Source organism: Tachypleus tridentatus, chromosome 11, assembly GCF_004210375.1.
Source record: "Tachypleus tridentatus isolate NWPU-2018 chromosome 11, ASM421037v1, whole genome shotgun sequence".
Taxonomy (NCBI): Eukaryota; Metazoa; Arthropoda; class Merostomata; order Xiphosura; family Limulidae; genus Tachypleus; species Tachypleus tridentatus.
This window is the reverse complement of record NC_134835.1, coordinates 99,226,437-99,243,132: the sequence shown is the minus strand read 5'-3', so window position 1 is coordinate 99,243,132 and position 16,696 is coordinate 99,226,437.

Below are 16,696 nucleotides of genomic sequence, written 5' to 3'. Positions count from 1 at the left end.
TCGCACCAAACATGCTCGCCCTTTCAGCCTGATGGGCGTTATAATGTGATGGTCAATTCCACTATTCATTGGTAAAAGAGTAGCCTATGAGTTGGCGGTGGGTGGTGATGACTAGCTGCCTTCCCTCTAGTCTTACACTGCTAAATTAAGAACGGCTAGGGCAGATAGCACTCGTGTAGCTTTACGCGAAATTCAAAACAAACTAAACCCTAATTAGCAGTTAGCACTGCCAACTCTTGAGCTGCTTTCTAAACAACGAATAGTGGGGTTTACCATCATATTATAACGCTCTTACGACTGAAAAGGTGGGCAAGTTGATTTTGTTATTAACGTAAATAAGTTAGACATTTAGGATCACTCTAACGTCTCTTTATATTATTGGAAACGTTTTTAGTTTGCAAAGAATAGTTTGTTTTATGTTGTTGTTGTTGTTGAATTAAGCACAAAGCTACACAATGGGCTATCTGTGCTCTGCCCACCACGGGTATCGAAACCCGGTTTTTAGCGTTGTAAGTCCGCAGACATACCGCTGAGCCACTGGAGGGGCGCTTGTTTTATGAGGACATATGGCAATATTAATAACTTCTAATTTCTCTTTACTTAGTTCTGAAATTGAAAACACACCTAGAGTGTTTCAGATACTAAAGACAAAGTATTAAAACAACTAAGGTACAATTTTACTAATAGTTCAAAACTAAATTTTGTTATTAATCTACACGTAGTTTAGAGTGAAGTGTTATAAAAACGAGTTTACAGAGAAAAATAAAACCAATACGAGATTTGTTCCTCCATTAAAAATATATCTTAATGCGTCCATAAATTATTTCTTTAATTTTAAAATCATTTGTTCGAAGCTAACCACAAAGCTACACAATGAATTATTTGCACTTTGCTTATCACGGGTCTTGAATCCCGTTTGCTATCATTGTCAGGCCTTAGATTTTTAACTGTTCCACTGTAGGAAGCTTTTGAATGTAATCGTATCACATTACTCAGAAGTTACGAACTTTTATTGGTCTGTAGACGAAATGTTCTGATTTTTATCGGAACGACTTTTTTCCTTAGCCTTAAGATTCATAACATTTTATGCGAGAAACTTTGTGATCTAAGAAGTTAAATGAGAAACGAGCTATTGTCTAGCCTCAATTCTAATGGTCTAATATCCACATGCTTTTGTAAATGTTGTAACGTAGCTATTTTCTCTGGGGTTTTCAAGATAATGTGGTTTAGGATTCCATACAACAAAAACTTCTGATGCTGTATTTTAATTTTGTCTCCAGGTGGGACAGTGGGACATCTCCAGCATTATAACGCTAATGTCCGTAGTTTATATTCTTTGTAGTGAACATAGCTCATAGCTCAATGTGGCTTTGCTGTGAAATCAAACGTATATTTTGACCACAGGGAAGGTAGGTAACGAGTAGTACCCTGACAATCAACCTAAGAAATCAACTGTTGCGTTGGTAACGCATTCTCAGCACTTTTCGATGACACCAGTACTTGTGGTGTCGCACAGATTTGAAAATTGCTTACCAGTTCAGAGAGCCTTGTTCTATTACAGGGCCATATCGATCCCTGTTATGTCACAAAGTACTTGGTAGTAGCTACTGTATGAATACAGGCTTCGACAGGTAGGAACTCCGATATATTATTTAGAACAGCCACTTAAATTGAGTTTCCCTTTGCGACAGGAAGTGATCTAGTGGGTAGCTTGCTAGGCTGCGCATAGGTGAATCCATGGTTCGACCCGCGATATGTGGCTATACGCCCTTAACAACTGAGTATCATAACCCTTATAACCAGACTCGCTTTCGTTTTTAAAGTCCTGTAGGCGGTAGTTGCTTGCAAGTTGCCTTCTTTCCAATCAATAGTTCAATATCAGCTATAGCCATGCCTTATACTTGTCTATCCTTAACTGATCGTGTAGCCCATTTATTGTATATTATCTCCTTCTAGTTGAATATACCAAGAATATCATATGTAGGCTATTAGCAGTTAATAAACAAACTGACTTATCAGGTGATTTGCGAAGACCTTTGTTTTGGAAAACCTGACATAAATCCCTTTAATATAATACCTTTTGATGGAGACATGATACGTGAACCGATGAAAAGGTGAAGGATTATTGATGTTATGAAGTAGAAGAAAACCTTTCTAGAATCACCACACCTTTAAAGTTTTAGGTTTATTAAATATATTTTGAATAGTGTGGTAGGAATATAGCCGCACTGGGTATTATACCTTCTGGATATATTCTAACTGTACAGACTTTCCTATGGGTAAAACAGATATAGTGAACATGGCATATATTTATTTTCTATTGTTTGTGTGTTGTTTTAATGAGCGTTTCAATCACCAATACTCGCATGTAGTTGTTATGTTATGGTTAAATGTCTAGAGTTTCGTTTCCTTTATTTTGAATTTCGCGCAAAATTACACGATGGCTATCTGTGCTAGCCGTTTCTAATTTAGCAGTGTAAGACTAGAAGGAAGGCAACTAGTCATCAGCACCCACCGCCAACTTTTGGGCTACTCTTTTACCAAGGAATAGTGGGATTGACCGTAACTTTATAAAGACCCCATGGCTGAAAAGGAATGTGTGGTGTGACAGGGATTCGAACCAGAGAATCTCAAATTACGAGTCGAGTGCCTTAACTACCTGGCCATGCTGGTCCAAATGCCTAAAGAGGGTATCGCCAACGAGTAAACGACTCTTCATAAAGTTTGACCGTATTTAATTATAATTCGAGTTACCGTGTTGTTTTCTTCATTATAAAGCGTAAATAACATTCGCTCTTACGTTTACTCTCTTGTTTTGAATTTCGAGCAAAGCTACTCGAGGGCTATCTGCGCTAGCCGTCCCTAATTTAGCAGTGTAAGACTAGAGGGAAGGCAGCTAGTCATCACCACCCACCGCAAACTCTTGGGCTACTCTTTCACCGACGAATAATGGGATTAACCGTCACATTGTAACGCTTCCACGGCTAAAAGGGCGAGTATGTTTGGTGCGACCCGCGACCCTCGGATTACTAGTCGAATGCCTTAACCCACCTGGCCATGCCGGGCCAAGTTTACTTTCTTCTACTAAATAGTTAAAGCGATTTAAAAATAACGAAAAACAAAATTGTTGATCGTTTTTAGAAGTTGGCAATACCTCTGGATTCTTAACTAAATGTTTTATTAACATGTCAGAGTTCAAAGTTAATCTTTAGATTTTTGTCGTTTTTACAACAGTAGTTTAGTTGAATAAACAGCGATTTTTAAAACATATTTTTTTTTCTAGATTCACGTTGAAATAAATATGAACAAAAATTTTGAAAAGTTCAGTATTTTTTCTAGTGTTTCCAAATAGTTTGTCAGTGATAACTGGTATCCAGAATAAAGAGTGAAGTAAAAGTATCGATGTAATCTTTCAACCAGAACTTGAGTTAAAAAAAAATAGTACAGGCCAGAAAATTGAGAAATAGTTCACTTTGAACATATTTCTCAATTTTCTGGATGAGGCACTGCTGACGTCACACTCTTCAATGGTTTGTTAAATAAACTTATTGGCATATCAGTGAGAAGTGTGTATATGTATTGAAAGAGTATCTTTGTCAGCTTGATATTACTCTGTACAAGGCACTCGATTTGAAATTAGAGGGTTACAAGTTCGAATCCCCATTACACCAAACATGATCGTCCTTTCAGCCGTGGGAGCGTCATAATGTACCGGTCTAAACCACTAATTGTTGATAAAAGAGTTGCCTAAGAGCTGGTGGTGAGTGATAACGGCTATTTGCTTTCTGCAAAGTTGCGATAACGAGATTCGAGAAAATATGTTATTTAGGCTGTGGATAGGGCTGTGTAGGTACCCACTTTTTAAACATACACGTTTCCTCAAAACCTAATGTAACAGTCTCTAGTTTGTTTGTTTCATTCAAATTTCAATTCACAATATTATATGTACGTCTTAGTAGATTTGTAACGTACATTTATGGTGAAAGTATCATAAACTAGGAAAAACATATTTTACAAACAAAATTTTAACGGATCTAAAAAAACATTATTTTTTTGACAGACGTGAAAAATTAAAGCATTTATTTAAAAAAACCAACATTCATACGATCTAAATGTAATACTTTCGAAAACTAGAAATTAATTATTCATTTTATCTCAGAGAAGGTTATTCTTACGAAAATAATCAACTTAAAACAGTCTTATAGTTCATATATATATGTGTGTGTGTGTGTGTTTTATTCTTAAAATCCTGAAAACAGGCGTTGCTTATTCGAAGAGACCTGTCAAATATCACTTGCGTGTATTTCTATCTTATATAATAAGCTTTATTTTCCCAGTCTAGTTAAATGAGGTTCATAATTTTTAAGGTCATATTAAATTAGTTTAAAAACCACAAATTTCCGTAAGGCAGTCTAAATCTAAAATTGTTTTGAATATAATATTCAAAATTTTTATCTACGAAAACGGATTTGAATTAGGAATGACGTTTTGCTGAGCCTCCTAGTGGCTCAGCGGTAAGTCTGAAGGCTTATAATTCTAGAAATCGGGTATTGATTCCTACGTTGAGCAGAGCATGAATAGCCCCTTGTGTAGCTTTGCGCTTATTAACAAAGTTTCACCCAGTCAGTTTTTTTTTTTCTGGTTTCTTGGAGAGACAATGTTAAATTTACAGACTCATCACGCTTTAATTCAGGGTTCGATTCTCCATGGTAAACAGAGACTACGTAGCCCATTGAGTAGCCTTGGGATAAAACAACAATAAAACCGTTTTAGTATAAGATCAATATTTTTAAAAGCAAAGTAGCAAGTACCACGTGTGTAAAAGATAGATATTCTCAGTAACACTGAAGTGAAATATTAAGTGAAACCTTTGAACAAAGTATTATACACCCTTCAATTGAAACACACTGTTAGGTAAGACAAGATATTATCTGTTTTTTAATAGAATTCTTTTTTGTTGTTTTTTATTATCGTGAAACTGAGTCATTGACGTAAACTTTTCAGTTTGACGATAATTCGATTAAGTAAAGTAATAAAGTCAGATAATACTCTACCACTAGGAAATCTAAGTATTTTATAGATGTGTATAGAAATTTAATTTGACGATTTGTTGTTATTTGAATGCGTATGTTATTAATGTGAGGTTATGTTTGCACTACTTTTCAAACAACGATCATAAGAAACTAACTAATAGAAGCGTGTCAGTTTTATAAATTCGTATAATTAACCAACAGATGCGCTCCTAAGTCTACTCTTGAGTCTTTCGAATACAAATTTATATAGATATTTATATAAACAAACATCACTTTGTTAGATTAAATAATATTTAGAAATTTCCTCACCACATTACTAAGAAGAAAACAAGAAAACACGTGTGGGTTATATTCTGTTTTACTTATTTCAATGAGAGATAACAAAGTATGAGCTGCAAGCTAAACAGTTCTAAGGACTTAGTTTATAATATTATAAATCATCGAAAAAAAAAATACAAAAAATGCCGCTCTTATGAATCAATCAAAAGAGAACGTAATAAAACTTACGTTTCCGAAATTGATGCATAACTTTATGATAACGTTCTAGCATGTGCTGCCATCTGTTTACAAAATATTTAAGTAGGTTAAATTAATCATTTTCTGTTGTTGTTTTTTAAATTTCGCGCAAAGCTACACGAGGGCTATCTGTACTAGCCGTCCCTAATTTAGCAGTGTAAGACTAGAGGGAAGGCAGCTAGTCATCACCACCGACAGCCAACTCTTGTGCTACTCTTTTACCAATGAAGAGTGGGATTGAACATCACTTTATAATGCCCCTACTGCTGAAAGGGCGAACATGTTTGGTGCGATCGGGATTCGAACCTGCAACCCTCAGCTTACGAGTCAAACCCCTTAACCCACCTGGCCATACCGAGCCTTCATCATTTTCTTACTAAGTGGTTTCCTAAACAATCATTAAACACACAGAAGATATTTCTGGTAACAATTAATTTCCTTAAACTGCAACTTTACGCTTTTCAAACGTACAGTCATATCATAAAACGTTTTCTGTCACGTGCACAGAAATATATAATTTGAAACTTCATGCTGGCGGATTTATTACAACCAAAAAAATAGTTACTGAAAACTAAATATTTGCCAGAAATGTATTGAATATTGCTTGTACGAATGATACATTCTCATCTGTATCATACGATTTGAAACTTGATCAAATTTCGCACATATTATTTAATGAACCGAAAATCATTTTAGAAAAAATATTATTTTTTACTTCAGTTTATGTGTGTAATTAGTAATGAATAAACTATTTTTAAACCTTTACTTTCTCTGAGTACAATATGCATTAAGTTTGTTTGTTTTTGAATTTCGCATAAAGCTACTCGAGGGCTATCTGTGCTAGCCGTCCCTAATTTAGCAGTGTAAGACTAGAGGGAAGGCAGCTACTCATCACCACCCACCGCCAGCTCTTGGGCTACTCTTTTACCAACGAATAGTGGGATTGACCGTCACATTATAACGCTCCCACGGTTGAAAGGGCGAGCACATTTGGCGCGACCGGGATGCGAACCCGCAACCCTCAGAGTACGAGTCGCACGCCTTAACACGCTAGGCCATATATGCATTAAGAACGTAAACTATTTGGAGAAAAATTTGAAATAGAGATATTTGATTCATCTTACTTTTCAAATAATCACGTTCTTACAAATATTGGTTCATAAAACAAAAACAATATCCCGATAAATACAAGCATTTAAATAATAAATAAAATATTTAGAAAGTGTCTTTTTTTCTGTACTGAGATATATCAAAACAATACAACGAAGATGTCTCTCTTTAATAAACAGCGTTAAGAGAAGACAAGCATTAAAATCCAAATATATTAATTTGTCGGAAACAGTAGATACTTTATTCACAAACGATACAACTCTCTAGTAACATCAGTTCAGTGCTTTTGAAAGAAACGATAGAATATTTTTCTAATGAGGAAAAACGCTTACATAGTCGAAATGTTCTCTTTGAACAGGATCTTAATGAAAACCCTTCACTCGGTCCATACGTTTCGTTAATAACGTACTGTCTTTGAGGTCACGAACGAATTGAACTTTTACTAATATAAGACTTTATTAGAGAATAAATTAACAAAAGTTAAACTAGGTTTCACAACACTTTTATTTGTCTTTCTTTCTAGAAACACTGAGTGAATATGTTACTTAAAGCAACATGAAATACTTTCTGAAAAGAGTACTTTCATAAGTTTTATTATTAGCCTCGAAAAAAAATGTATACTACACAGTAATATATAATTTACTGATTTTCATTGTGTAAGTTTAATATTGTTAATCATTATAAACATTACCCAGCTTTTCATGTGTTTACACGACTTCATGTTTATTGTCTTACTATTGATGTAATTCAGATTTTTTTGTGAAAACTAATATTATTTTGTTTCGTTTACAAATACATCTATAGTTAATAAAACTGACAAGAGATGGCAGTAAAACAGCTTACATTTACTACATTTTTTCTACCATATTGAACTATTTTAGTTAACACAACGTTAAATGAGCTGTTGTTCTTAACACTGCTGCTACTAAATTCAAGTGTTAATTATGACTACATTGTGTTTTGCTATATACTAATTATTCGGCATTTACATGAGGGTTTTCTTTATGCGAGTTTTATTTATTTTTAAACACAACCAACACAATAGTCTATGAGTATACTGTCTACATCAGGTATCGAAACTAGATTTTTGAGGTTATAAGCTGAAAAATAGTAAACAACTCGAAACAACGTTTTATGGAGAGTTAGCTTATGTTTATTAACGTAATAATTATAATGTTGTGACACATAGTTCAAACTAAGAATGGTACAAAGTAACAATTTAGTGACACATAGTTCAAACTAAGAATGATACAAAGTAACAACTTAGTGACACATAGTTGAAACTAAGAATGATACAAAGTAACAATTTAGTGACACATAGTTGAAACTAAGAATGGTACAAAGCAACAATTTAGTGACACAGTTGAAACTAAGAATGGTACAAAGTAACAATTTAGTGACACATAGTTGAAACTAAGAATGATACAAAGTAACAATTTAGTGACACATAGTTGAAATTAAGAATGGTACAAAGTAACAATTTAGTGACACATAGTTGAAACTGAGAATGGTACAAAGTAACAATTTAGTGACACATAGTTGAAACTAAGAATGATACAAAGTAACAATTTAGTGACACATAGTTGAAACTAAGAATGACACAAAGTAACAATTTAAGTGACACATAGTTGAAACTAAGAATGGTACAAAGTAACAATTTAGTGACACATAGTTGAAACTAAGAATGATACAAAGTAACAATTTAGTGACACATAGTTGAAACTAAGAATGATGCAAAGTAACAATTTAGTGACACATAGTTGAAATTAAGAATGGTACAAAGTAACAATTTAGTGACACATAGTTGAAACTAAGAATGATACAAAGTAACAATTTAGTGACACATAGTTGAAACTAAGAATGGTACAAAGTAACAATTTAGTGACACATAGTTGAAATTAAGAATGGTACAAAGTAACAATTTAGTGACACATAGTTAAAACTAAGAATGATACAAAGTAACAATTTAGTGACACATAGTTGAAATTAAGAATGATACAAAGTAACAATTTAGTGTCACATAGTTGAAATTAAGAATGATACAAAGTAACAATTTAGTGACACATAGTTGAAACTAAGAATGATACAAAGTAACAATTTAGTGACACATAGTTGAAACTAAGAATGACACAAAGTAACAATTTAGTGACACATAGTTGAAACTAAGAATGACACAAAGTAACAATTTAGTGACACATAGTTGAAACTAAGAATGACACAAAGTAACAATTTAGTGACACATAGTTGAAACTAAGAATGACACAAAGTAACAATTTAGTGACACATAGTTGAAACTAAGAATGGTACAAAGTAACAATTTAGTGACACATAGTTGAAACTAAGAATGACACAAAGTAACAATTTAGTGACACATAGTTGAAACTAAGAATGGTACAAAGTAACAGTTTAGTGACACATAGTTGAAACTAAGAATGGTACAAAGTAACAGTTTAGTGACACATAGTTGAAACTAAGAATGGTACAAAGTAACAATTTAGTGACACATAGTTGAAACTAAGAATGATGCAAAGTAACAATTTAGTGACACATAGTTGAAATTAAGAATGGTACAAAGTAACAATTTAGTGACACATAGTTGAAACTAAGAATGGTACAAAGTAACAATTTAGTGACACATAGTTGAAACTAAGAATGATACAAAGTAACAATTTAGTGACACATAGTTGAAACTAAGAATGATGCAAAGTAACAATTTAGTGACACATAGTTGAAATTAAGAATGGTACAAAGTAACAATTTAGTGACACATAGTTGAAATTAAGAATGGTACAAAGTAACAATTTAGTGACACATAGTTGAAACTAAGAATGGTACAAAGTAACAATTTAGTGACACATAGTTGAAACTAAGAATGGTACAAAGTAACAATTTAGTGACACATAGTTGAAATTAAGAATGGTACAAAGTAACAATTTAGTGACACATAGTTAAAACTAAGAATGATACAAAGCAACAATTTAGTGACACATAGTTGAAATTAAGAATGATACAAAGTAACAATTTAGTGACACATAGTTGAAATTAAGAATGGTACAAAGTAACAATTTAGTGACACATAGTTGAAACTAAGAATGATACAAAGTAACAATTTAGTGACACATAGTTGAAATTAAGAATGATACAAAGTAACAATTTAGTGACACATAGTTGGAACTAAGAATGGTAAAAAGTAACAATTTAGTGACACATAGTTGAAATTAAGAATGGTACAAAGTAACAATTTAGTGACACATAGTTGGAACTAAGAATGATACAAAGTAACAATTTAGTGACACATAGTTGAAACTAAGAATGATACAAAGTAACAATTTAGTGACACATAGTTGAAACTAAGAATGATACAAAGTAACAATTTAGTGATACATAGTTGAAATTAAGAATGGTACAAAGTAACAATTTAGTGACACATAGTTGAAACTAAAAATGATACAAAGTAACAATTTAGTGACACATAGTTGAAACCAAGAATGATACAAAGTAACAATTTAGTGACACATACTTGAAACTAAAACTGAAATAATAGTGACACATAGTTGAAACTAAAACTGATATAACAGGGATACATAGTTGAAACTAAAACTGATATAATAGTGATTGATCGCTGAAACTAAAACTGATATAATAGTGATACATAGTTGAAACTAAAACTGATATAATAGTGACACATAGTTGAAACTGAATTATACAGAGTGACAATTTAGTGACACATAGTTGAAACTAAGAATGATACAAAGTAACAATTTAGTGATACATAGTTGAAATTAAGAATGGTACAAAGTAACAATTTAGTGACACATAGTTGAAACTAAAAATGATACAAAGTAACAATTTAGTGACACATAGTTGAAACCAAGAATGATACAAAGTAACAATTTAGTGACACATACTTGAAACTAAAACTGAAATAATAGTGACACATAGTTGAAACTAAAACTGATATAACAGGGATACATAGTTGAAACTAAAACTGATATAATAGTGATTGATCGCTGAAACTAAAACTGATATAATAGTGATACATAGTTGAAACTAAAACTGATATAATAGTGACACATAGTTGAAACTGAATTATACAGAGTGACAATTTAGTGACACATAGTTGAAACTAAGAATGATACAAAGTAACAATTTAGTGATACATAGTTGAAACTAAAACTGAAATAATAGTGACACATAGTTGAAACTGAATTATACAGAGTGACAATTTAGTGACACATAGTTGAAACTAAGAATGATACAAAGTAACAATTTAGTGATACATAGTTGAAATTAAGAATGGTACAAAGTAACAATTTAGTGACACATAGTTGAAACTAAAAATGATACAAAGTAACAATTTAGTGACACATAGTTGAAACCAAGAATGATACAAAGTAACAATTTAGTGACACATACTTGAAACTAAAACTGAAATAATAGTGACACATAGTTGAAACTAAAACTGATATAACAGGGATACATAGTTGAAACTAAAACTGATATAATAGTGATTGATCGCTGAAACTAAAACTGATATAATAGTGATACATAGTTGAAACTAAAACTGATATAATAGTGACACATAGTTGAAACTAAAACTGATATAACAGGGATACATAGTTGAAACTAAAACTGATATAATAGTGATTGATCGCTGAAACTAAAACTGATATAATATTGATACATAGTTGAAACTAAAACTGATATAATAGTGACACATAGTTGAAACTGAATTATACAGAGTGACAATGTAGAGATACATAGTTGAAACTAAGAGCGATACAAAGTAACAATAATGATCATTTACTGTTTATTGAATGTGGTTTTTAATGAAACAACTTTGAAATAAGAGAGAGATATTATACATGTTGAAGTTACTCTTTATATAATCTAAGTTGACAGCCCTGAAACCCTCTAAGAAACATAAGCAGGTTTTGTAGATCAGGACATGACATATTTACTGTAACAACGTTAGTTACAGGTGATCAAACCAAGTTGGTAAAGACATACCATCACAACGAACCTGTATACGGCTGTAAGTGTGTCGCCTAACGACACCTATTGGACTATAGGCCCAGTTTTCTTGATTGTAGCCATAAACATTGAGTGAGTGGGACTAAGAAATTTATTGTGCTAAGACTAAATCGGAAGATTCATAATTTTTTGTTAAATGGTTCTAGCTTCGAAATTAATTCGATATGAAAATTAAAGCAAGAAATATTAATTATTGGTTGCTTCACTTTTTTGTTTTTGCATATTTTTTTTGCCTTGTTGTTAATGTCATTTCATTTTAGAATCAATATGGAAACCTGCAGGCCGACAGTCGATTGCGCCCTCTGCTGATCGTTTGACAAACATTTAAAAATATTTAATCCCTTCCAGACAGCAACCATTAAAATATATATATATATTCAGTTTAGTAATAACTTTCTCTGTACAATTTGTTTTATATTTAATATTAAATTATTTATTTCATAAATCAATGCCGAAGATGAAATTATATTATAAACAAAACAGGATTTGTGTTGTGAACTCAAGAACGACCTGGTAATATATGTTTGTTAAGTTAACACATTGCAACACATGAGGTTAAAAGTGTTGAAACCATTTTTTTTTTTTTACGTTTTGACGTTGTAATCCCATAGTCTTACCACTAAGCCACTGGGAAGTCGTAATACATAATTCAGAACCGTGCAAAATAAACGATGCGTGTCTTATATTAAGTAAACTGTACTTTGTGTTGTTGTTTTTTTGCTCCTAACGGCTCAAAAGCAAGACAGTAGTCTTACGATGCTAAATTCGGGTTTCGATAGACGTGATAGGGAGAGATCAAATAGCTCGTTGTGTAACTTTGTGCTTACTATAAACAAAGAAATAGTTTGTTGTTGAAGAAACTAAAATTATTTACATAAAATGAGAAGTTTGAAATGTGATTAGATTAATGCGCCAAATAACAATAACATTTTCATCAATTAACCCATAGTAATAGTGCAGTGATCCCCAATCAACGTTGTTAATTAATTACATATAGTCTTAAAGTGTAGTGTCAAAAAGAAGCAAACCTTCAGTGAAGCATTGGTATATCTGCGGACTCACACCGTTACAAATTGAGGTTCGATATTCGTGGTGGGCGGAGCGTAGATGGCTCATTGTGTAACTTTCTGCTTAATTCTAAACGAAAATAATTAATATGGAGTGTGTTAATTTGTGGTCTGATTTTAAAAAATAAAACAATAATGAGCTGTTTGTTCGTGTGTGTTTTAGAAATTCTCCTGAAGCTATTTGATAGCTATCTGCGTCAGCTGTCCATAACTTAAAATGGATAGACAAGAGGGAAGGCAACTAGAGAAAACTACCCCCATTAACTCTTGGGCTAGTTCTATTAACGAAAAGGGCGATTGACTGTTACTTTACAACAACGACCCCCTTTCCACGCGACAAGAAGGTTGTACATGTTAGTTGACGGGATTCGAGCCTATGACCTGCAAATTGCGAGATTACCGTTCTGACCCACATGTAAAATGTTCAGAAAATTTAAGTTACAAAACAGAACTGAATAGTACTTGAAAAACATATCTGAAAAATCCAGTTGGAAAATCTATTTTAAAGTACACCTTAAAATGTCATAAGCTTATAAGAGACATCGCAATAAACATCAATAATGTAAATCTATAAGAATAATACAGTAGTGCAAAATATGACGTATAGTACATGATATTAAAGTATGTAATAACATTTAGGTCAGCTAACTGATGTGCAAAATATGACTTATAGTACATGATATTAAAGTCTGTAATAACATTTAGGTCAGCTAACTGATGTGCAAAATAACCATTTGCAATGTACGAGTTCGAAATGGTTTGATTGTAAACGTACACAATCACGATAACCGATACGTTTCAAATACGTTAAAAGGCGTCACATTTATTCGCGTATAATACTTGTTTGAAGTAATGTCTGTTTGTTTTTTGACATTTAATAGCTTTCAAAACTTAGCAAAAATACACCAATATGTAAAGCAAAAACAAAATCATTATTTGAAAAGTTGAAATACAAACAACACAAATTGTTTGAAAGGAATTTTTTTTATAATTACTGAATAATTTTACTGACTACAAGTTATTTCCTGGAGATACTTCTCTCAGCGGGTTAAGGATGTTACTCTGAGTACTGTTGTTATTTGTTCCCTCTGGCTACAGTAATTCTTTTCTAAGCGTTTTGAGCAATTGCTTTTGACAGACTGCCACAACTTCTTCAGGTAATTTGCATGAAATCCTTTTGGGTACCTGCTACAAGACAATTCGGCATAATGCTGCAATTCTCAACGATCGATTGCCCTAGACCTTTCTGATTGGCTGCTTTGATACCTATTGACCGAATGTTCCAGATCGCTTTTTGACCAATCACTGCAACTTTTCATGATGAGCCTCAATTTTTTTTTAACAACTGGAACAATTTTAACCGACTGCTACAATTCTTTCTGAGCGAAAAAGAAACTCACATTTTTCTTTAAATCATTCCATCTTGCTTTAAGTATTTGAAATAAAAATTTAAGTTCATAATCAGAATATTAATTCTCTTAATATTTAGTTATAAATAATTCTTTGACACAATAAACTACAGCTTTTAAAAATCCAACATTTGTTTCAAGTTACAGTAACAGAAGTGAAGATTTGACTATATATTGGGTTGAGGAATAATTCGTGAGCGTTTTGTCAAGTTAACAAAATATATTCATAAATGAACGCTTTCGCAAAATATTTCATGTCATTTGGTAGATAATTTTTTGCTCTAATAGATGGTGTGTTTGATTTTCATATGTTTTTAATTTTTGCTTTCATTTTCAGCTCATTAAATGGAATGTCAAGTGGACAAAATCGAGCATTTTCGACACCATCTACTTTTCGCATTTAATTTCTTGCAATTTCGTTTAAAACAATGCATACTATATACCTAGGTATTACATGAAATAAAGTATCATAATAAATGTTTTGGGTGTAATGTGTTCATGCATTGAAGTATTGTATAGTCTTGCATGTAATGCTTGAATGAAATTATTTAAAAACGCTCACGAATTATTCCTCAACCTAATATATATGTATATATGTACAGACACACACACACACACATATATATTATATATGCCATATTTTTATTTTGTGTTTTAGAAAATAAACTCAAAGAACATGACCAATAAAGTAGCAGCGACACTGAAAACGTTTATTCTGGCTTCAGTTTACACATCAATAAACTTTTCTTCATTTGAAAGTTCTGTTTATTATTAGTTTTAGTCAATATCTTAAACAAATTAAAGGTCATAATCGTTTAGACTCTAGAACATGTGCAAATATTTTGGACTTAACTTGTAATCGCACATGTTAATAATTTGTTTTGGTTGAGCCAATGTAACCCTGCTAATAGAATAACAACAACAAGAAGTTAATTTATAAGTAACAAAGGAAATCTATAAAGGCGACTAAGTTTAAGGATACACTTTAGCTATATACCCTACGGATAACATTATTCAACTGATTCTTAATAATCAAGTATTTTACTCTATTGTATAAATTCGTAACTAAATACACTTCAAGCCCATCATAAATGCAGCATGTGACTGCACTATGCTTACTTAAATAACAAAGAAATATCCTATCAATAGAGTAACTTGAAATGTTTTGCTTACAAGTGAGTTATTTGATGTTCATATATTTTTCATGATAACGTTCCGGATATCCTACAAGCGTGGTCAAAATATTTCTACTAAATTTTCTTTCGACAACTTTTGGGCTACTTTTTACCACTGATTGGTAAGATTTCCCGTCCCATAAAATGCCCTCACAGCTGAAAAGGCAATGCTTCTTGACGGGATTCGAACCTATGGCTCGCAGATTGCGAGTAGAGTTCCCTGACTTTTAGCGAAGTTTAATAAAATAGTAAGTCTTGGAGTTCATGTGTCTGTGATAGAGTAAGTGTTGGAGTTCATGTGTCTATGATAGAGAAAGTGTTGGAGTTCATATGTCTATGATAGAGAAAGTGTTGGAGTTCATGTGTCTATGATAGAGAAAGTGTTGGAGTTCATATGTCTATGATAGAGAAAGTGTTGGAGTTCATGTGTCTATGATAGAGAAAGTGTTGGAGTTCATGTGTCTATGATAGAGAAAGGTTTTTATAATCTGTGTTTAATACATTATTTGTACGATTTATGATGAATAATTGAACAGCTGACCTAACATAAGTTATATTAGAATTGAAAAAACTGATAATAATTTTACCTTTTAAAATTAAAACAAATTACAGGTCGGTGTTAGATTACGTAAGTGAAGAAGAAAGAAAGTTGTACACGTTCCTGGTAATTATTTTATTTTATAAAATCAGTTTTCATAAGATCAATATTAAACACTATGAAGAGACTTGAAACTGTCAGTAACCTCTACTTGAGTTAAAAAAACGTATTGACTGCAAAATTAAAAGAACTACTATGTGTAGTTTGCTGAAACAAAAAATGTATTTATTTTGTTTGTTCATTAATAAGTATAATACTTCACAATGAAAAATCCGCGGTGAGCAGAGCACCAATACTGCATTGTGTAGCTTTTTGCGTAATTACAAACAAACAAAGGCAAACTTTTAGGATTAAATTTAGTATATAACAATAAAGCTACATTCTCAGCATTATTAATCAAGCAGTTGTCAACCTTTCATGATTCTTCTATCAAATTTTTATGTTCAGTTTTCACTTGAGATAGGAAAAAGTTCACCTGTTATTCAGTAAGGAAGGTCGAAGCATCACTGTAGTCAGCAGTAGGATAAGCACACAAAAACACTTTGAAAGGAGCTACAGACATAATAATGTACATGACTTGCTACAAAATATCTACCAAAAAATGGTTTTAAACGGTTCTTGAATACCTCTATGTGTCGTTTGTGAGATTTCTATGTTTCTTGTGCTTGGCCGTTAATTTCGTGATGCACTGACAGATTTCAGTCACCTGACCACTTGAAATCACTTTTAGCAGCTTCAGTGATAAAAGAGTGCG